Source organism: Condylura cristata, unplaced genomic scaffold (genome assembly GCF_000260355.1).
Source record: "Condylura cristata isolate star-nosed mole 26May11 unplaced genomic scaffold, ConCri1.0 scaffold00031, whole genome shotgun sequence".
NCBI classification, from domain to species: domain Eukaryota; kingdom Metazoa; phylum Chordata; class Mammalia; order Eulipotyphla; family Talpidae; genus Condylura; species Condylura cristata.
In genome coordinates this window covers 3,019,053-3,042,859 of record NW_004567132.1, presented here as the reverse complement: position 1 = coordinate 3,042,859, position 23,807 = coordinate 3,019,053, and the positions used below count along the sequence as shown (strand labels likewise).

At 36.8% G+C, this 23,807-nt stretch overlaps 1 protein-coding gene across 2 annotated transcripts in view; it reads left to right on the top strand.

The window, feature by feature from the left end:
- Nucleotides 1-23,807, top strand: part of EFEMP1 (EGF containing fibulin-like extracellular matrix protein 1) — a 56,589-nt gene that overhangs the window by 17,669 nt on the left and 15,113 nt on the right. The window lies entirely within an intron of this gene.

The following is a 23,807-nucleotide window of genomic DNA, read 5'->3' as shown; positions in this document are numbered from 1 at the left end:
TGCTGTTTTTATAAAATCGGCTAAGAGGACTGAAGTTTGGGATTCACTTATCTATATTTTGGGGAATCTCCTCAATGCTATGTGCACTAAACCAGTGTTTCTTAATCTTAATGAACACATATATTACTCATGGTTCCTGATTCAGTAGATTGGGGTCAGACCAGAGATTTCACATTGGTAGCAAACTCCAAGCTGATGTTCTTCCTACCAAGAAGCTGATAGTGTTGAGTATTTTTCATTCTCTATTTTTGCTGTCAAAATATGTGACACAATTTGGATAGAATCAAGTAATATGTGCTGGATTTTTTTAAATTATTTTTTAAAGACTTATTTATTTATGCATACAGAACAGGGGTACAGGCCAGAAGTGGAGGGGCAATGAGAGGATTCACCAGAGACAGAGCAGGGAGCAGAACAGGCAGATGATTGAAGTACAATGCTGAAGGGAACAGCGGGTGGGTCAGGAGAAGTCTGCCGCGCCATGTGGATCAACTCCAGGGCAGGCATTGAACTCATGCTGAAGTGGCATTAGCTTCTCAGTGATGTACTTTAACTGGTGTGCCACCAGGGAGGACCCAAAGATGTATTTTTTGATAAATAGAATTATATTTTCAGTGGTGAGCTTGAAGTAGTAGATAAAAGATAGTAATTTATGATGACACACACCTGTAACATATATAATAAAGTAATTGTTTTAAAGATGCTTTTCTCCTCTATTAGTCAGGTTCTTTAATATAAATCCATTTATAATGCATAGATATTTCCCTGGATTTCTAATTAATAGGATTTTGTCCTTTATAATTGCTTTCATGCTTGAATGCCCAGGAGGATCTCAGAAAGTAGTCCTTAGCAGCAAATTGTATTAATGAAACTAAGCAGGAGACAGATTCCCATTTGGGTCTTTCTATAAACGACTGTATTAAATCATGTAAGCTCTCTGGGCCTCCGTTTTCTGAGCTGTTAAAACTAACAGTTGTCCTTTCTAACTCATATTCAAAATGATTTTAAAGGAATGAAAGAGAAAGAAGGAAGCGGAAATAGCTCATTTTGGCAAGGTTACAAGCCTTGACATTGTGGTAACTATATGATTTTGATTGATATATGCCTGGCATTTAAACTATTTCTATTGATAGGGCTTCTTTGCCTTTTAGATGGCATTTTTATCAGGAAAACATACCAGAGCAAGTTAAAATCTGCCCCAGGAAGAATGCAGGTGCATTCTGTGATTATAAAAGCATTAATGACTCAGAAACAAAAAAACCCAGACAGTTCTAATGACTTGAAGCTTTATTGACAAAACAGTTCACACCTAGGACTGGCTGTTTGCTAAAAGTCTGGACTAAATCACTGAAGCTTTCAAAACTAGATCACTGGAGTCTTTCCCCAGGCACTGACTTGGGTAATTATTGTGGCTTATGCCACAATTCGGGACTCCATTTCAATCTAGCATGGAAAGGAGTGATTTTTTATTTTGGTACACAGTAAATATAACTTTTTCAAGCTTTAAAATAAACTCCTTTAAAGTGTAAAGGTGCCAACAGTAAATAAATGTCACTGTTTTGAATTAAGACTCATGCCTTTTGGGGGACATGAGTACCTTTCAGCAAATTGCAATCTGTTTAAATCCTACAAGTTTAATCATTTCACATTTGGGGGATTTTTTAGCCTCCTACCCAAATCAGGCTTACAACCAAAGTAATCAGTCTTGCCTAAGCTTATGTATTACTATCCATCACACAGAAACCTGAAGGACATTTCTGTGCTAGTAATCTGTTGCTATGTAGCAAATTGCCCCAAATTTAGGGGGTTTAAAATAGCAAGCATTTATTATCTCATGTTTCTCTGGGTTAGAAATCAAGGTGGGGTTAGCTGCCTCCAGCCTTGACTGAAAAGGATCTACCTAGTTCACTCAATAGTGTTTACCAGCAGAATTTACTTTCTGCCGTCATTCCTCATGAGTTCTTCCTCCTTCAATTCCTTTCCACATCCACTTCTAAATAGAACATCTTACAACTGGATGGCTTTTATCATCTTAAGGGAGTGAAGAGGCAAGAGAGGGTGTCAGCAAAAGAAAGGCTGACAAGCTTAAAGTCACAGCCTTATGTAACTAAATGACCCAAGAAACAACCCATCTCTTTTGCCTTCTCCTATTCACTAGGAAAAGTCCCTAGGTCCAACCCACACTGAAAGGAATAAGTGCCAGGAGGCTGGGATCATAAGGAGCTGTGTCAGAAACTGCTTACCACATCTGTAATTAAAATTCTCTCTGAATTGGTGCCAACCAAGCTTTTAGAATTAAATCTAGAATTTTAAATGGTTTTAACAAACGAAAATAGGACTTAAAATGCAAAATGCACCCACTTCCCCAGTAGTGCAGGAGACTGGATGACTCATTCAGATATGTACCTATGGGTGTGGTTGAAGTAGACAAAGTACTATCCAAAAGAAGAACCTCACTGCTTCTAAAGCTCCTTTTAAGTGAATATACTCTCCTCTTTGTCATGAACTTGAGACTTCTAAAACGCTATCAGTCTTCTCCAGAACCACTCCTAAATAATTAGGACCATGCACTTTGATTTTAAAACTCCTTTACTGCACTCTACAAATAACCCAAATCCATGAACATAAGCTTTATGACCAAACAAAAATTCCCTTTAATTTTTCAAATTAACAGGTACCTACATGCCTGTCACATAAAAGAAATTTAATAAGCACTCTCTTACTTCCTGCTAGCTTTTGTCCAAGTCATTCTTATTTGTTGTTTTTTAGGGAATCATGGAAAATGTTCTCTACCATAGAAACCTCTGCCTGTTTTGGTCACATTTTTCATCCTACAGCATATTCAGGTGCCTGCTTCTAGAATCATCGCTTTCATGTTTAAATGTTTATATCATCTCATTTGCGCACAAGTCTAACAGGAGACGTGTAGAACACAACCTGAGGTTACAATAAATACACTGAATAAGAGTAAAAAAAAAAAGCATAAAATCTGATATGAACTTTTTTGGGATTCTAAGGAAGAAATACCTTGATAAAAGGCAGAATAGTGGCTCTTTTTTTTTTTTTTTTTTTCAACAAGAAGGCAGTGATGAAGCACTCTAAGGGGAAGGGAGAAAGAGGAAGATTAGTGAGCAAAAACAGAAAAGTCAGTGAAGTAATTAAACAATAAATAGGAAGACAGACCTATAAAACCAAATGGTGGCATATAAGGAAAGTCACCAAACACATCAGTGTCCCCTGTGGAAATATCCTATTAGCCAATTTGTAAATTAATCAGGAAGAAAAAAAATAGAGAAAAGCCAAGTGTGACCATTAAAAGAAATAACTAATATCAAAAGACAGGTTTTTTTTTCCCTTAAAGAACATGGAAAAGGACCAAATGTTATTTAATTGCTTCTAAAGCACATAGCACAGTTCTCTATGTAGTGCAGTACTTTTCTCCTTAGTTCAGTCTCCCTCAGAATTATTTTCCAGATTTGCTCAAGGTGTCTCTAATGCCAATAGTAAAAACCTCTCTGGGCCTTTTTGAATGGCTAGCAGGATAATGGGTACCTTGGCAGCCAGGTAGAAGTTAGCCTCTGGCCTTGGCCCGGGCATCCCCAGGAGGCCTATCTGGTCCATAGGAGAGAGAGAGCATATGCTGGGGTAGCCCTTGGGGTGCTGGTGGGATGCCAGTCAGATCTTGTTCCCTTTCCCATGAAATTCATCGAGGAAAAAACATTATTCTCATAAGCTTTCCTCATATTCAGCCATCCATTTGCTAATACATTCTCTTGACATAAGTAGCCCCACTAAATTCCTCTTTCCTCATCACTAACTCTAAAATGACAGTTTAAGGATTATCCTTCCTGCCACTGACCATGAAACATCGCTCCAAACCAGTTTGTTATAGGTTTCTGAGTTTAACCACATAGCTCACAACTGAGTGGATAATCAATCATTCTATGACTAAATCCATCTGGAACGAATTTGAAAAAGTGGCCATGTAGGTTTCTTGTGAGAGAAAAAAATTAAAACTGAAACCAGAGCAGTTCTTTTCAAAGGTTCAGAAGAAAAAGAAGCCTAAAATTCAGCAGTGATCTTCCCCCACTACTCCTGCATGTTCTCTGAGGAAGAGTGTCCTGCAGCTGCCTCATTTAATCTTTCAGAGAGAGGGTCCTTGAGTGCTGTGGAAGATGAATCTACCTCTCAGAGCCATGATCCCTCTTTGGGTAGAAAACAAAGGGGACATTGTGTGACCAGATTGTCACCAGAACATCACACTGATCTTAAATCCTCAAACATTCTCAACTGAAGGGTTATGGAATCAAAGCCATTTTCTGGGCCATGCTTGCTGGACTTACTACTTTTTGGGCAGCTGTCGGAAGTAAAAGATACTTTAAATATCAAAACCTTGACTTTTGAGAGCTCCATCTTTCTTTCCCTAGCTCAACCTCAAAATTTAGGTATATTTTTGTCATGTATACCCTGAAATCATCATAATCAGGCATTCATTTGCTCATTTTAGTCATTTATTCATCAGTATATTCAGTTAATGTGTGTTCAAGACATAACAAGTGCCTAGCACACCACCTTTCTTGCAATAACTGTTCAGTCTATGTGAAGTGGAAGGATAAGTTCAGATATCTAAATGATAAATGATACAAATAATGATAAAATGATTAAATGATTCAAATAATTTAGCTCAACAGTTCAAGTCAAGAAAACCTAGGCAAAGCCTCAGTCCCCACAGAGTCAATGGTAAGTGGTGGTTACCAAAAAGCACTGGTGAATTTAGAAGATGGACTGATCGATACAGCCAGGGGCCAGTTAGGACTGTGAGTGAGTAGACGAGACATGGGCCATGAAAGATGGACCTACTGTGAATGAACCTGAGAAGAGCAAAATCAAGCTTTGTGAGTGGACACAATTATTCAGAATAATTGTGACAGTATTGTGTCACTGTTTAGAGTGAGGGAAAGAGGGGCCACTGTGGGAGCAACAGGAAACAAGATGGTAAAAGTCATTGGAAGATAGTTTTTGTAGAATCCCAAATTCTTGGGTAAGTCATTTACATTAATACTGTCATAACTAGTGATAGATGTTGAGCAAGGAGGGAAATAATGAAACACTACCTCCAGATAGTTGTCATGTGAGGAGGAAAAAGAAGTACTACTTTTGTGATTAAATGTGTTAAATCACCCTATTAAGACGAGGGTATGCAGTGGGGTAGAGAAGGCAAGTGTCAGTCTGATTTATTGAAAAGTGAGTTTCTGAAGAATTGTTTGGTTTCCATTACTGTATGTACAGTAGCAATACTATTAAGAGATATAAAAAGGAAATTTGATGCACAAGAACTATTTGCAAGATCATAGTGATTTGTTAAAAACTATTTCCTGTTTCTCATACCATGAAATAAGATGGTGGACTATGAATGCGTTGATGAGCGGTTGGCGGCGGGGGGGTACAGTGCTAACACTTGAAGGAGAGGGTCGTATTTTCCCAAAAGACAAACAACAATGTAAACTAACATAACCTAAATTTAAAAAAAAACAAAAAACAAAACCTTTCTCACAGACACATTAATTATTTTTGCACACAAGTGCTTCTCCTGAGACAAAAATGTGATTCTAAATAAGTTCTATTCCATGGGAGGATTTACAGTATTGTGTAGCATTATATTTATTTATAGTTGTTACAAAAATAAACATCAACTTGCAAATTAATATGATTTTTAAGTAATGTCAGGTCCTACACTCCATGAAATAACCAATTAGGAGTAAAATAAATACTTCAGTGACCTTCTGAACAATCAACCTTTCTGACGTCTCTGCCCACATCCATGAAAGTGTAGGATGTTCATTAGTTATAATATATGGCTGAAGAAACATGTCTTTAGCTACAAATTGTGTCTAAACATAGACCTTTAACAACAGATAACTCTTATTTTAATATGTTTAAAGAATACAATCTAAGCACCCATGCCCTGATGACAGCAAGGCTCTACACATACAGGGAGTTTTGGTGAGGGAGTTAACAACATCGCTTCTCTCTCCCTGTAAGTCTCCTGTCACCCATTTTGCAAATAAGCATGAACTAAGCAACAATTTGGTCATAAATAGAGGAGAGTACAAGTTGTCCTGATAGATCTTAGGAAAAGCATTTTCCAGTTAAAAATTATCTTTGTTCAAAAATGAGAATTTAAGTGGTATACAAAATGAGGAATTGCAGCTTGGAAGTAGGGGTGAGGCTGGACTTTCAATCTAATAAAATAAGATTATAAGACTGTGAGAATACATATTAAAATTTATAGAATAAGGGCCCTCCCTGGTGGTGCAATAGGTTAAAGCACAGCACTGTGAAGCTGTCTGCAGCCACTACAGGTTGAGTTCCATCCTGGCCAGGGGGGTGACCCACAAGGCACATCAGACCTTTCCTGACCATCCTGCTTCAGTAGATCCACCTGTTCTGCTTCCTACTCTGTCTCTGGTGAATCCTCTCACCTCTCTCACCTCCAGCCTGTAGTCCAGTTCTTGTGTGCCTAAGTAAATAAATCTTTTTTTAAAAAATTATAGAATAAACTACAGGAATTTTAATTGGATTTAGAGCTCAATTCACTAAATGTTAACAACAGAGTTTATTTTGTTTTTTGAAGACCTAATCACAGCTACCATTTTGCAATGATAAAAACACCAGGTTGGTTCATTTATTAATATATTTATTGATGTACTTAAAGTTCCATCCTGGAATACATTTATAAATAATAACCATGCCTGTATTTTTTCTCAAGAGTGGGGGTCTGCAGGAGATGATGTGTTATCTGGATTTCCTTTTTTTAAAATTTGATATTGCATTTGGGAATAATAAAATGGGGAAAGAAATTTCCATGTTTGCTTTATTACTTATAGCTTGAGGAATGGCACAAGACCACACACTAGGTGTCCTGTATCTAGATCCTTAAGTGTAATTTCAAAATGTGACATTCCTGAGTTGAGTGACCACTGTATGCAAGCCACAGTAGCTGATGAGTATACAAAGGTAAGCCCCGATTTATAGTTTGCCTGCTATTTTTGCCTATTTTTTTTCTGACCTCCTGTTTTGTTTCCCTGTGTTCATCCTATAAATGAAAGCATCTGACTTTTTTTTCTTTCCTTCCAACTTATTTCATTGAGCATGATCTCTTCCAGCTCCATGCATGTTGCCTTGAATGGCATTAATTTACCTTTTTGATTGCTGAATAATATTCCATTGTATACATATATCAGATCTTCTTGATCCACTTAATTTGGGGCATTTAATTTGCTTCCATATCTTGGCTATTGTAAACAGTGCTGCAATAAACATAGGAGTGCAGGTTTCCTTTCAAATTAATGTTTTTGTGATCTTTGAGTAGATTTCTAAACAGCTCATGAATCTCTTGGTGGTGGTAATTTTATGGGGATTACACCTGAGAGGAGAATAAACGATGATTTGAAAAATGTACAAATAGTAAAAAAAAAAAAAAAAGATAAGCTTATAGTGCCTGCTCTCAAGAAACTCACAACCTATGAGAAAGTAGACAGTAACTTCACTGTGTTATGTTAACTCCTATTTTAGACACTTTACAACAAATATTACACCAGGCCTCAATCTTAAGAAAGTTATAGATGTCAGACTTTAGTGAGTTGAGACAGGGAAGGAGGAAAAACATTCTATGTGGAATTATCAGCATTTGCTAAGGCCGCTTGTTCTGTTTAATTCAGAGTGCAGTATATGAGTGTATGCAAGAAAGGCTGTGAATGTCATTTTTAAAAGTTTGGATTTCCTCCTAAAGATACTGGGAGATAGCATAGTCATAAACTTATTTCAGAAATCTAAATTTATTATCCCAGTTAGATATTCTTATTAACCAATTAGGTCCATTCTATTCTCTATAGCAGTGCTACAAAAGTAAAGTAAGGACAGATTTCATTATAAAAGTAACACAGCTCTGTTTGCAAGCTTAAATTTTTACCAAATATAGTGCAGTAGTAAAAAATAGATCAGAGAAAAACTTAAAAACTCAAATCCACACTTAAAAAATTAGCATTTAGTACATTGTTTCAGGTAGCCTGAAATTATAATTTTATCATAAATAACTAACTCTTAAAGGAGGTTTACTATTTCCAGTAAACCATCTTATACTTTTGTCTTAAAACTAATTGAAAGACAAAAATTTGCAACAGGTTCAACAAATTCACCATATTTTGGTACAGCATCCCTTATTCTCAAAAAAAAAAAAAAACCTATAGTAGTGACAATATAATACATAAGTACTATTACAGCATTTACCTTAAGTTTTGCTAATTTATAGTGTAAAGTGCTAGAATCTATGTATGATACCTAATGGGAACTTAAACTGGTATCTTCAACAAATAAAAGTTTATAGGTCACTGATGTGTGCCAAGGGTTATCCAGCTACTGATGTCCTAATGGAGAATGCCAGAATCCAGTGATCAGAAATAAACATATTTAGGACCCTGAGCCAGACAAAAATTATGGGGGGCAACCATTCCTCCTCAAGACACACCAGTTACCAACTGTGACATGCTAAGTATTGATAGGAGGTAGGGAGCAGGCATTGAAGACTCTGAGGCAGCTGACTTTTCAGAGACAGCAAGTTTGCTGCTACTCCTCTTGTTTAACAAGGACAATTTATGGATACATCTGTCCCAAAGGTCGGCAGACAAGCTATAGAGAAATTTCACATTGGCCAAAGGAACCTGGGAAAGAGTCATAAAGAAAGTGGACATGAGTTGGACATTAAAAGAATCTCACCTTACTGAAGTAGGTGGGTTGGAGAAAGACTCACTGACAAAAGTAGACAGGTAGAAAGTTGTGTGCTATACATGACACATGTAAGGTGTGAAGATCATTTGATATGGCAATGATTAGTTGGAACTGACTGGAAAAAATAGTTTTTTTTAAGATGTATTTATTTATGCATACAGAACTGGGGTGGTGGCCAGAGTTACAGTGGGGTGAGAGGCTTCACCAGAGGCAGAGTGGGGAGCACTGCTGAGGGGAGCAGCTCGCGAGTGAGGAGAGGTCTGCTGCGCCATGTGGGTCACCTCTGGGGTGGGGATCGAACTCACACTGAAGACACCACAGCGCACTTTAGTGCTGCGCTTTAACCCATTGCACCAGCAGGGAGAGCCCAGAAGAAACTAGTTTTTACATAGAAGACCTGTTAATTTACAGAACGTTTCAACACTATCATACAAGACCACCTGTGTTCTCCAAATCTATGTACATGATCACAAGATTAGCAGGCAAGATTTGGAGCTGTGGGGATCTAGAGAGTAGCCCAGCCCCACTGAGGAGATGAAGATGTAAGGGGGGGTTCTGCTGCATACCTGGGGGCTGAACTGGAAAGCCATAGCACTGACCCAAGAAAAACAGTACTTACAACCAATACTGAAACAGCGCTGAAGGCCTTTGGATGAGTGATAATCTTCACACTACCTTGATCTGTGGCAGTTAGATTTCCCAAGGAAAAACAAGAATCTGTCTGATCAACATGAAGTTGAGAAAGGGCAAATGCCAAATTGAATATTTGAATTGATGGGAGTAGAAAATGTGGATAGAGATGGTAGGAAATAGGATAGAGAAAGGAATCAGCCTCACCCCTGCTGATATATCACCATCCCTATAAATGTAGTGTTTTTCCTGAGGCTTTACATTCTTTCATTTTTTTTCCTGTTAATTTTCTCTGTTACATCCTTAATATAGGAACAAGAGGCTATTATTTACACACATATAATTTACCTGTGGTTATAATGAAAGCATTTGAAAGAGATCAGTTGGTGTTAAAAGAAACCAAATTTAATTTTCCAAAAAAGTATTTTTCTAGCATGTTATTTTTTACCATATTTCTACATTGCGTTTAAAAGCAATTGGCTCAAAATCAGACTCTTTATGTGATGTGACTGAATGAATACTTCATGCACTATCGTTCTGTTTTGTAGAGATATCTCAGTCCTGCTCATTTGAGAAGTCAAGTATCCTTTGTTTTCATTTTAAAGTAACTCTGAACCAGAAATATTTGTCTGGACTTTACCTGAGGTTATTTTCATTACATTTGAAATTTGTAAATACCCATCTGTTTTCTAGTTATAACTTATAATTTCATCATTACCCTGAAACATATTAGTCCTAATGCCCTTGACATGATCAGTCTGATACATTAAAGTTGCTCTTAATATCTGTTCTTTCATAGTTGTTTTTTTTTTCATAGCTAGACCATGTTCACAAAAATTCTCTCTGAGTTATAAATAGGTTCTATCTCAAGCTCCAGCTAAAAGGACGTTTGCTAAGTTTCTATAAACTCGACAACTGCTTGCCCTGAAGGGGTCTCACAGCCATCAACTCCCCTTTCATATCCCATGTTTGTATCACATAACACAAAGTGCAAAAGATGCTGGATTTGTTTCATGTTTGAATGTTTGCAATTTCCCTAAAGAGAAATAACTTTTAGCAAGAAATGCTCACTTTGCTTGTTAAGGTGTCCTTTTATGTGGAACATGCCAAACACAAGGAAGGTCAGTGGAAAGGGTTTCCTCTTGATAAGATTATTTCAGTCATGATGGGCCACTTTTAAAACACAACCTGAGCAAGGAAACAAAGATAGACTGTGTAATTATGTGAAAGTCTATAAGAATGTTGTATCAAATGCAACTTTTATAGTTTTCTTCTGTCCATCTGTATGCAACAGAAGTTCCAAAGTGAAACATACCAACTTACAGTCATTTCATAGTCATTTCACAGATAAATACAAATACAAGAATACTAGTATCTACTAGTATCTACTAGAGGTTAGGAGATACTAGAGATATGTATCTTTTCAGTTAGTCCTGGCCACAGCATTTTGAAATGCCTTATACCTACTTGACATATGTGGAAGTGAGTAATCAAAACAGATTTGCTCAAATACTGATTGTCTATTTGACTATGAACTCTTGTGCCTCCATCATATTTCATCTTCTTTTGTGACTGTGTTGCATAAAAAACAAATTTCTGTGTTCTCAGACTTTCTAAAAAGATCAAGTCCTCCTGTAAACTCGAACTCATAATATGAAAAATTCTAGATATAAGTAAACTAGGGGAAAACTGGTATAAGAAAAATACAATTTAAAACTTAAAATAATAGAACTTAAATACATTAAACAGTGAGAAAACACTGTGATTGTTCGACCCTGAAAACCATGGAAAGAGATCTGCGGTTGAAAGGCACTAACAAGAGACCACCTTCCACCTCTCTGGCAAGCTTACAATTATCCACCTGAGCTGCATATGTGCCTGAAACTACATAAGGGGTTCCATAAGCAAAATATGGCATTTCTAGGGGGAAATAATTCTAGACTAATTTAAAAATTAACAATATGAATTGCTCAATTTTTTCCATTTTCTTCTCAAATGAATCTTGGAATATGATAGACTCCACTGATTGTTCTATGCAGTAACTACTTTAACAGATCTAAGAACTTAAACCTTCTTTTTTTCCTCTATGTTTATTCTCTGTTTGTTTTTTTTTCCTCTGTGCCAAGAAATTCTATTAGAACTAACTGAGTTTGGTGTTTACCTTTATCAACTGCAAAACTGGCACTGATCCACCTATCTTTGTACTCTATGAACAAACTGTGTACCGGGCATGTTTCCCCAGGAGATTTTTTCAGTTTACACTACCAAACAAGCATTAAGCTACTCTACATTCCTGAGAAGTATGTAACTTTACAGGTATGAAGTAGTGCACTTAATCACTGAAGAGAACTTTCTATTCATTCCATTCAGCTAACAGAGCCATTTAATCCTATTCAGAAATATGAGTCCATTTTAGCACCCTCTTTTGGTAATCTGTAGACTACAAGGAGAAAGAAGTCAAGTTAGAAAGGACAAAAGACACAAGAGCTGGAAAATCAATACAGCAGCATTCAGGAATTTAACAAAGAGAGCTTTAATTTTAGACTTCTAAAACTGAAAGAGATCTCAGAGAATATATATTCCATATATATATTCACCTCAACTGGAAATGTGAGATGAAAATGCCCCGAATGCTTAAAAAAAGTCCTGAGACTATTTATCAGCTTGCTTGGAAACCTTTAGAATTGAAGCACTCACCGTACCATCGAACAGCATTTTCTCACCATGTTTATTGAACAGTATTTTCTTTTGCCGCCTATTTCCTCTAGGTACTACTTGAATACTCAGGAGTTATTTGAATGTTGATGCTTTGAATACTGACAATGTTGTAAAAAAAGGGATGCATGTCAAACACAATTTACCATCAAATTAAATGCATTATAACTCATGAAGTACTTGGGGAAAATGGTCTATAGCATCGAGTAGGAACAAAGCCAAGACATCAGCTCTCATTTGGCCTAATGGTGTATTAAAGATTTGGGCACAAGTTGATGGTAGTTCACATTCATCATTTTGTTTACTGAATTTCTTATACCTTAATAAGATGAAGACTATAGAGTCTTTCTTCCTGGACAATCCTTAATGTAAGATGAGGAATTGTAAATCTAGGATTTCTTAACTTATTTGCTCAAAGAAGAAAGAGGGAATAAGTGGTCACTTAAAATGGGATCTGTCCTTGCTATTTCTTATCATCACACAAGTCTGTTGTTATGTGTGAGGATAGATTATAAAAGCATAAAAGTAAACCTCACAACCAAACAAAGACATAGATATGTACCTGATGTGTCTAATGAGAAAAAGTACAGATATTCAATTCTGATAATCCTCACTTTCTATATAAGAATGGATGCTGTATCTATTTTTCAAAATTTTTAAAAATTTATTTATGCATACAGAACTGGGGTACAGGCCTGAGGTGTGGAGGCAGTGAGAGGCTTCACCCGAGACAGAGTGGGAAGCAGAACAGGCAGATCAACAAAGTACACTGCTGAGAGGAGCAGCGGGCAGGTCAGGAGAGGTCTGCCACACCATGTGGGTCACCTCCAGGTTAGGGATCGAACTCATGGCTTTAGCTTCTTAATGCTGTGCTTTAACCCGCTGCGCCACCAGGGAGGGCCCTATTTTTCAAAATTGTTAATCAGCATTTTCAAACTCAAAGTGTTAACACATGATGCAATAAACACTGAACATCCCATCCGGATTCAAATATTAGTAGCATTCTTTCATGTAGCACCTTAACACCATTCCCCCCCAGTATGTTAGAAAGGTTATTAGATTTGTTTTCTGATTCTTTTTATTTTTTCTTACATTGTTGTTTATTTTTCTACAATATTTTATTTCTTCCTTCAGGTGTAGTCCCCAAAGTCTCTACCACCAAGTCACATAAAAAACGCCACCATAGCCCCTGCTGCTCTTCCCTCCCCTATTTTGACCTCGTTCCATCTTCCCCTCCCTTGCTGTATGCTTCAGAGCTATGTTGCCTGCAAATTCTGCCTTTTTTTTTCTTTGACCCTTTGTTAGGTTTCCCTGTGAGTGAAACCATCCAATATTTTTCTTTTTTATTCTGTTTATTTCACTGAACATAATCCCTTCCATCTCCACCCATGTTGCTATGTATGGTATAAGGTTATCTTGTTGATTGATGAATAGCATTCCATTGTGTACAGGTACGATATCTTCTTGATTCAGTCATCTGTTTTTGGATATTTAGCTTGCTTCCATATCTTGGCTATTGTAACCAGTGCTGCAATAAACATAGACGTGCAGGTTTCCTTTAAATTAATGTTTGTGTGTCCTTCGGGCAGATTCATAGGAGTAGAATTGCTGGGTCATTGGCATCTCCATTTTGAGTAATTTGAAGAACCTCCACACAGCTTTCCATAGCAGTTGGGCCACTTCACATTCCCACCAGCAGAGTAAAAATGTTCCTTTTTGTCTACATTCTCTCCAGCATTTGTTGTTGCCAGTTTTTTCTTTTCTTTTCTTTTCTTTTTTTTGATGTGGGACATTCTTACTGTTGTGAGTTGGTATATCATGGTTGTTTTGATCTACATTTCCCTGATTATAAAGGATGTTGAACAGTTTTTCAGATGTTGGCCATTTGCATTTCCTCTTTTGAGAAGTACCCTTTAGTTCTTCTGTCCATTTTTTGACTGGAGTGTTTGCTTTGTTTCTAGTTAGTCCTGTGAATTCTCTGTAGATTTTTGATATGGGTCCCTTTTCAGTTGTATGGAATGCAAATATTTTCTCCCAATCAGTAGGGTGTCTCTTTGTTCTGATTATTGTCTCTTTTGCTGTACAAAAGCTTTTTAGTTTGATGTAGCCCTAGCTGTTTATCTTTCCTTTCATTTTGTTTGCCTTTGGGGTGAGTCCTCAAATACATTTTTGAAATGTACCTATGCTTTCTTCTATGTATTTTATGGTTGCAGTTCTCATATTCATGTCTTACACATTTTGAATTGGATTGTGTTAACAGCACTTTTAAGCACAGATGACAGATCCCCATCCACTCCTGGGGTCCACATTGCATAAGTTGCATATTTATAGTGCTGGAAACTTCATGTTTCTTAATATGTAAAAACATGTAACAACTACAGCAATTTTGGCTTACACTGAATTAAAACCTGCTGTCTTTGAATTTCTACCCACTTATTCTCGGTCTTCCCTTTGGAAAGTCACGGTTGAGATTTTTCTTCATCTCTAAGCAGCCCTTCTAAGCAGCCTTTAGTTCAATTTCATAACATACTATAACAGATACCAATTTCTAATGTATTTTCTTCTCATGTGAACTGAGTGCATGGAGCAAAAGACAGAAATAATATAAGCAGAGAAGGGTCTAGTTCTTAGGGGCTGGAAAATTTTTTCCCACAAGTTTTAATATATCAATATTTTCTTTTTTCTTTCAGTTTGAAGTAGTCTCAAATTTCAGTGTGTTATCTTCCTTAAAGCATGAGTTGTTTTAAAGTGTATGTCTTCCAAAAGAAAGGGATTTTTCTAGCTTTGTTATCATCCATGTTGCTTTTGTTTTTTACATAGAGAACAAGATCTGTATATGCAATTTTGGAAATTTGCCTTCTGTAAGTCCAACATTTAGTCATTTTCTTTTACTGTTATCCTAGGAAATTTAACAAGCATCCTTGCCTTATTGAAGTCTAAAGTGAATTAGTAGTTTTACCTCCTCCCAGGCAATGTAAGTTCCTCATGTATTTTAATTCTAAATATTTTATAAATCACAAAAGGCCTTACTATAATTGTTCTATTAAGTAAATATTTAAATATTCATTTAGACTCACCCACATATCTATCCTTTTTTGCTTTTTATTTTACTAGAAATTTTTAATCAAAGAGAAAGAATTTAGTAGAAATTTGGTGAATCACCACCAATTCTGAATTTGGAATTCAGGAAAATTTAAAGACCTTGAGGTAGATGGGGAATCATTGCAAGTAAATATAAGTATGATATCGTGAAACAGGTAAGAAAAATATACTCAGGAAAGTAGCAGAATCTGAAAGCAAGAGAACCTTTATTTAAGTCACATTGGGTAGTTAATGATTTGGAAAAGTTTTACTATGCTATAATCAGTAAATTTAGAAATATGCCTTCATTTAGTGGACATAAAAGCTGTTTATTGTTGAATGAACAAATACAGTATAATTGGTATCATACAATTAGGAGGTCACTAAGTCATGCTTATTATAATTGGCATTACCATAGCAAGGGGCTTATGTGACGTCAAAAGATGATTGGCCTGAGAAATAGGCTGCAATGTGTGTGTGTGTGGAGGAGGTGTCTGCCGGGAAAGTGGCTAATCTGGGTATAAGACCTCAGAGACAGGGGCCAGGAATCAAACGCCAGTGGTCAGGCAGGGTATGCTAGACGCTGTTGCATATAGACAGTCTGCGTTCAGTTCATCACTCTCCAGGGGTTTGACCTCAGGGGTCTGGGGATGAGAAAGTAAGGAGTTAGGAAGGTAAAGTGAAGCTTTAGGAAGGTAAAGTGAAGCATTCGAACACCAGAAAAACATAAATGAAATGAGAATACAAAAGCATCCCATAATAAGTTGGGATCATAATTCCTCCAAAAGCTACCCAGTTTGAAGCAGATCCTCCCAAATTTTGTAGAATGGGCTTAAGTGTTCACACAAAGGGTCTTTAATACCTGGTCTGAACCACCCTGGAATAATGGAACTACTTATTTCAAAATACAGTTTTATCTCCACAAGGTGTAGTAGATTACTAAGTGGTTGCAATATCATCTCAAATACGGGCCATATATCTCCAAACGTTTTTTTTTTTTTTTTTTTTAAAGATTTATTTATTTGTACATACTGAACTGGGGTACAGGCCAGAGGCTCAGGGGCGGTGAGAGGCTTCACCAGAGACAGAGTGGGGAGCAGAACAGGCAGATCGATGAAGTACACTGCTGAGGGGAGCAGCGGGTGGGTCAGGAGAGGTCTGCCACGCCATGTGGTCACCTCCGGGCAGGTGGGAGTCGAACTCATGCAGAAGTGGCTTTAGCTTCTCAGTGCAGTGCTTTAACCCGCTGCGCCACCAGGGAGGGCCTCTTTTTTTTTTTTTTTAAAGATTTATTTATTTATATACTTAGAATTGGGGTACAAACCAGAGGTACAGAAGCGGTGAGAATTCACCAGAGACAGAGTGGGGAGCAGAACAGGCAGATTGATGAAGTACACAGCAGGCGGGTGAGGAGAGGTCTGCCAGGTCATGTGGGTCACCTCCAGGGCTGGAGAAGGGCCGGGATAGAACTCACACTGAGGCTGCTGCAGCTAGCTTGCAGTGCTGCGTCCTAACCCATTGAGCCACCAGGGAGGGCCCAAACATTTCTTTTAGTGGATAAATAAGATTAAGAAGAAAATAGTGTGCCTGGGTATGACATAGCCACAGAAATGCCAGAGAACAACCATGACAATTATCAGTCATTTAATAAGTTGCAAATGTTATCTCCATAAGTTTCTGAAAGCAATAAACTTTACTTTGCCATTGTGCAAAAAGAGTTGAGGGAGAATTAAGGCCTTTGTTTCTTTGCTGGTTTTTTTGTTTCAGCCTGTGACCAAGGTTCATTGGTGTGTGTGTGTATAGATGAGTCATGGGTTGATTGTTCCTCTGAACCAGTTGGTTTCTCCAAGTTATTGAACTGTATACCTAACCTCACCAAGTAATCTTGCAGATAAACAAGCACCATGGTAGAGATTAGGTGAGAGAGGGTCAATTTGCAGTGTAAATCCATCATCATTGCTGGAATAGAAACTCTGAGCACATGATTTTTTCCGTAGAGGAACAGCAAGGTTCTGAGAGAACACAGTGCAATGCCAAGGATTTCCAGAAGACTTGATTTACCACTCTCTAAAACAAAGAAATGAGCTATCAGAGAGACTGATATTTGCTTATTTTGGTGATATTTTTATTTATCATTTAAAGTACACCAAATTATTAACAATCTGTTTTGCCAGAAAAGATAAGAATCTAAAGCTGTGAATCTAATGTTGGCCATCATGAAGACAGTCCTCTTTTGTGACTTAAAATCAGTATTTGCTTTCTCCTCTAGAACTGTTTAGCTTATGTGATTTCTAGCTGATAATTTCAGAAGGACAGAAAAGCTAGCTAGAACTGGGCATTTGGCCCAGATAAACCTGATTCCAGTACTATGAAAGAAGCAGCAAGGGAAACAGAAAGTCTTTGACAAAAATTGTTGATAACTGGCTAAGGACTAGAGAGGAAAATAGAAGACTTGGAGAGCTATGAATGTTATTCTCATATAGAAGAAATGTTGCAAGGGAGGAATTAGGTGCTACAGATTAACAGCCCTCTTTTTAATTCCATGAAAAATGAAATATAAATACACAAACAAAATAAAACTGCTACCTAGGACTCTCAAGAAACAAGTATTTCTAGAGACCTATATTACAGAGGCAAAGGGAAGTCTTAGATTTTAATTTTTGCTCTATATGGTCTAGGCAATTCACCTCACCAATCTTCCTTTCTGTTACATACTTTTGTTTCATCCATAAACTATAGGACTATAATTTGATTATCATTTCATAATCAGATAAATAGCTTAAACATCGCTAAGCATTTACATAATTTACACCCATTAATTGTTGAGTTTTGACAAATGAGTATATGAAATTAGAGGAATATTATACACCTTAGTCAAATTTCAATCAATATAATTTAAAGTCTTGATAATTCAGGATATCCTTATCAATAGCCATTAATGGATGAGTCATTTAATAAAGTAACAATGCCCTCAGCTCTTTATAAGGTACTTCCTACCTTCTGGGATTATACTAAAAATAAGATATGTAGCCAAAATAGAGAAGTAGAGCAATAAGGAACTGACACCATGGCATTGTATCACCTAGGCAGTGGCAAAATAAAAGTATTTCAATCCCTTTCCACATAATTCAATGCCTTCACATCACTGGTCAACAGTGGCTTCTTCCAAGTAGTTATGATTTTTTCTGTAAGCCTAAAGCAGAGCAATTTAGAAAAAGTCTAAATAGCTCTCTAAGATACAGAACATTTTTGCCCATGAAAAACCACTGAAGTGACTCCATGCAGTGGTAAGTTATCAAATTATGGAAAGAACATTGCTGAGATTAAACTGTTGCATAAGAGAGAAAAAAGCAGCATGAGTCAGGAGTTTGGGAAATATGAGTCAGAATAAAGGAAAGGAGCCAAAAACAGAGAAGGAGGGCCTCAGCCTGGACTTACTGGGTACTACAAAGATGTGGACAACAGTTGCCTCCATTAACTTTGAGAGAAAACTAAATATGTACTCCCATGGACTGGAGGGAAGTCAGTGTGATAAAGGCTTGGAGTGAGACCTGAACAAAGGGCAGACTGGATTATTTAAGGCACTGATTTGCCAGAGTCAGCAGGAGAGAGACCTCCAACAGTACAAACTACTAGGAGAGAAAGCATGGCCACATTTTTGAAAAATGAGGGAATCACCAAATATTTCCATTATCTATTCTTTTTTTTTTTAAGATTTATACAAGAACTGGGGTATAGGCCAGAGGTTTCAGGGGGAGAGGATTCACGAGAGAAAAGAGTGGGGAGCAGAACAGGCAGATGTACTGAAATACACTGCTGAGGGGAGCAGCAGCAGGTCAGGAGAGGTCTGCCACGCCATGTGGGTCAGCTCCCTGGCTGGAATCAAACTCGTGCAGCAGGAGCTTGCAGAGAGCTTCACAGTGTTGTGCTTTAACCCGTTACACCACCATTAGCTATTCTTAATGCAATAGAATAATGAACTTTGGTGATTTATGTGTTATGATATTTTAGGAAGCACTTTCTATTATTTTGTTCTTTGGTGATGTTTACATTAGACTCTGTCTGTTGTAGCCTACAGAGTTGCTCCTGTGATGTTCATTTCAAATTCTAATCTCACCTTTAAGGCCTTGAATTTTGCTCATGATTTGAGTTACATTTTATAAGTGCTTCAACCAGGCACTGCACCAGCCTCCTAACAGTCCCTGAGCCACGCTGATTGACTGTCTCTCATTCTCTCAATGCAAACCACTTTTGTCTTATCAATGTTTTCTTATGTGATACCTTCAGTGTAGAAACACCCCCCCCCCTTTTTCTACCTAATCAGTACATCACCTTCTTCAAAATACAGCTCTCATGCTGCCTTATTCCCTGTAGTTTCTGCATTTCTCAACTCTTGCTTCATATCCATTTTCAGGGGGATATGAAGCAAGAGTTCATTTGCTGACATCTTATTGACTTTGAGGTGTTTGTCATATCTCCCCGTTACTCTACCTAATACATGTTTAGTTCCATGAGATGAAAAACAGATCCTCATTTCTTTCATCTCCACATACCCATTCTTATCAGACTATCTAGACAATCATGATTTATTTAACCATTTATTGAATCAATGCTTACTAAAAATGTGCTAGTTACCAGGAAACAGCAGAAAGTCAGACATAGACCTCCACCCTCAAAGAACTTCAGTCTAGAGCCCAAGGAATGTGTTAACTGGCTGCCTACAGAATGTAGTGAGCTTAATATCAAGGATGAATTATAGATAATTAAAAAATAAGACAAAAACTTTTCTCCCCAGAGTACCTTTTCCTAGATTATCAGGAACTTCACATTGACCTGAATGATTTTAAGAAAGCATTGATTTTTTTACAGAGTCTCACCACAGAGAGTTTTTCATAAATGCATCTGGGATAGTCTGACATAGTTTTATATTTTAGCGATTTTCTTGTCACTTTCTTGACAAGAAAGTCATGAACTTTCTGATAGTTAAGTCAAATGGGAAAGGATGCATATTAAAAAGACAAGCATAGGAAAATTTAACAATGTATAAAGATTCATGTATGACTTTATATTTTGCCTGAGTGCACAGTAACAGGATCTCAAAGTACAACTTGCAAAATAATAAAATTATGCACTTTAAATAAACAAATAATTTGATGGTATAATTGAAGATAGTTCCAAGCACTCTAGTCTGCCCATAAACTATTCAGCTTTAGAAAATCTAGTAAGAGTGTGGAAGAGGATAGTCTACACTCGTCAGAAAATCTGTAAATCAATTAATTACTAACAAATCCAGCTCTGGGTAATGAGAAATCCTTTGACAACTTCGTAATGGACATTTGATAAAAGTGCACTTTGTTGAGTTTTGGAAAACTTCTCATTTGAAATAATTAAAAATAAATTAAATCCAGATAAGTAGAATGTATATAAAAAATCAGTTAATCCTAAGTAAGGTGAATTCTATTACAGTTTTGTTTTTGATATATACAGAAGAAAGAAGAGTAGCAATGAAAGTAGTGATATTTATTTGCTTTTAGTTTTAATGAAATCATTTCAACTCACCTAGTATTTTCATTAAAATAATTTTCTCAGAAGTACCTGGTTTCTAAGAATTGGTCCAGTTAGCATACTTTTCACTTAAAACCTATTTAATAAGATGTTAATTCCACTCAAAATGTGAACCTATTTATCAAAGAGAATTAGAACTGAATGACAAGAAGGTAGCAAGGGAATCGCAGGACATCAGGAATGTAGTGGGGTGGAGGTGGTTTTCATAACAGATCTCAGAAAGAAAAGCTGCAGTCACTGGTGAGACCTCCTTTAGGAAATGCAGCAGCCAGCCCGAGTCCTTGATCTTCTGCCAACATGTACTAAGGAAACTTGCCACATCTGAATCTCAGATTGCTGTATCTCTCAGGGCTGTTATCACTGCAAATGCTGGCAAATGTTCCTGACATAAAACAATAGGAATTCTGCTGTCATTTCTGCATTAGCAAGTCATAAAGCTGTAAAGAAACCCAAGTTGATGTGTTTTATCAAGTGCATAGGAGAAAATAAGACACAATAAAGAGCAAATAATGGACCTTCAAAGCAAGATTCATGCCCATATTCCTGGTACCTAACAATGACAGACTGGTAATCAGTGATTTGAAAATAGTAGCAGCAGCAGCAGCAGCAATAGTAATAGTGGTGGTAGTGGTAGTAGTAATAAATTTTAAAATAAGAAAACAGCCCAATCAAAAAAATGGATGGAAATATAGTTAAGTATTTCTCCATAAAAGACATACAGATGACCAACAATAACATGAAAAATGCTCATCATTACTTATTATCAGGGGAATGTTGGATCAAAACCACAATGAGACCACCTCATGCCTGTGAGAATGGCCCATATCAAAAAGACCAGAAACAAGTGTTGGCAAGAGTGTGGGAAAAAGATTCCTGTTGACACTATTAGTGGAAATGTAGACTTGTAGACTAGCCCAGTCTTTATGGAAAACAGTACAAAGCTTTCTCAAAACATTAAAAATGGGGCCCTCCCTGGTGGCGCAGTGGGTTAAAGCACAAAACAAAGAAGCTTAAGCCACTTCCGCATGAGTTCAATCGATCCCCGCCTGCCCTGGAGGGGATCCACATGGTGCTGCAGACCTCTCCTGACCCACCTGCTGCTCCCCTCAGCAGTGTGCTTGTCAATCTGCCTGCTCTGTACCCCACTCTTCTGGTGAATCCTCTCACCCTCCGCATCTCTGGCCTGTACCCCAGTTCTGTATGAATAAATAAATCTTTAAAAAAAATTAAAAATGGATCTATAGCATGTTCCAACAGTTCCTCTCCTATGTGTTCACTGGAAGAAAACAAAAACCGTTAATTCGAAGAAAGATATGCACACCTATGTTCATTTTAGCACTATTTACAATGGTTAACCTGTGGGAACATAGGTATCCAAGAACAGATGAATAGGTTAAGAAGATGTGGCATACATACAGTGAAATACTACCAGCTATTTTAAAAAAAGAGGAACTTTTATCATTTGTGACAACACAGTGAAAGTGGAAGCATTATGCTAAGTGAAATAAGTCACAAAGAGAAATTATTTCATATGTAGACCACAAAGAAACAAAGCAAAAATAGACAAAACAAACAAACAAAAACCTTAACATCTGACGATAAAAGTCAGGCCACCAGAAGGGAAGCATGGAGGGATGGGAGCAATGGGCGAGGGAACCTAATGGACGGACCAAAGTGGAAGATTATTGGGGTTTTGGTGGAAGGCTTAGTGTGATAATACCTTCAGAGATGTGTGAACATATATCCCTAGAACATATACACTATGTAAATCAGTGTTACCTCTATAAATATGATTTAAATTTTTGATTTAATGTTTAAAAAATCAAGATCAAAAATATAATTGCCAAAACTTAAAAGAATTATGTAAGATGCTTTTATAGGTTATAATCCAATAAACAGCCTTATATCCCTGGGGGATTTTTCATCACCACTCCCTCTTTCTTTTGGAAAGAATCTTATCATTTCCACACCCAACTAAGCAAAGCTGGTATCTGAGGACAATTGCCTTGAAACCTGAAGTTCCTAAATTATTACACCCTGTAGAGAAAGTATAGCAATTCTCCATGGAAATATGGGGAGATGCAAAGCACTACACCAGAGACCTCTCTCTGAGCTTCTTAAAAGGAAAGACAAGATTTAAGGAATAAATTCTAATTGCTGGTGGCTCTTTCTTTGTTTTAATTGCTTCTTGGCTCTCTATGTATTCCAAAGCACCACCCTGTGTCTGTCACAGATGATCTCAGACCTTCTAAGCTTTGTCTCCATTTTTATACAAAATTGTCATCTAGGAATTATGAGTTTCATATTTTTTAATGGAGTTTAAAACAAGTCGTGGAAGAATGTCACAATTGCCTAATTTTTTTTATCTGTGTTATCTAACTTATTAGATGAATGATTTAACTAAAGATGAAAATAATATAGTCAAGACAAAGTAAAATTTCACTTATAAATTACTGTAATATGTATATATACATACAGCACATTTGGGTTCCAACTGAATTCTTTATAACAAATTCACTATATTACCATAACATTTTTACTTTTCTAGAACTACAATATAATCTCCAAACTCCTTAAGGCATAATTAGCAAACTCTTTCCAGAAGTGAAGTGTTTTAGCAAAACTTGTATTATAAACTACATGTTTTAAACCAGCCTCTCTCTTAGAAAAATTGAATCTTTTGTGTTTTGAAATTTTTCATGAAAGTATTATACATTTATATTAGCCTGTAATTTGGGAAAAAAACAGCAACAGGGAATGCCTAATACACTAAGGTCTCATTTATATCTTGTTTTTGGAGAGGCTTTCAGAGATTTGTCAATAGAAATTATCTTAAATACAATATATCTGGTGAGGGGAAAGGTATCATATAACTTATTTACATTTTATTTATAATACCCAGGGAAGGATTCATTCTTGCCAGGGCATGGGGTGATGATCAATTAAGGCCTGAACTGTATCTGAAGTGTTCCATTTTTTTTTTTTTTTAAGATTTATTTATTTATTCATGTAGAACTGGGGAACAGGCC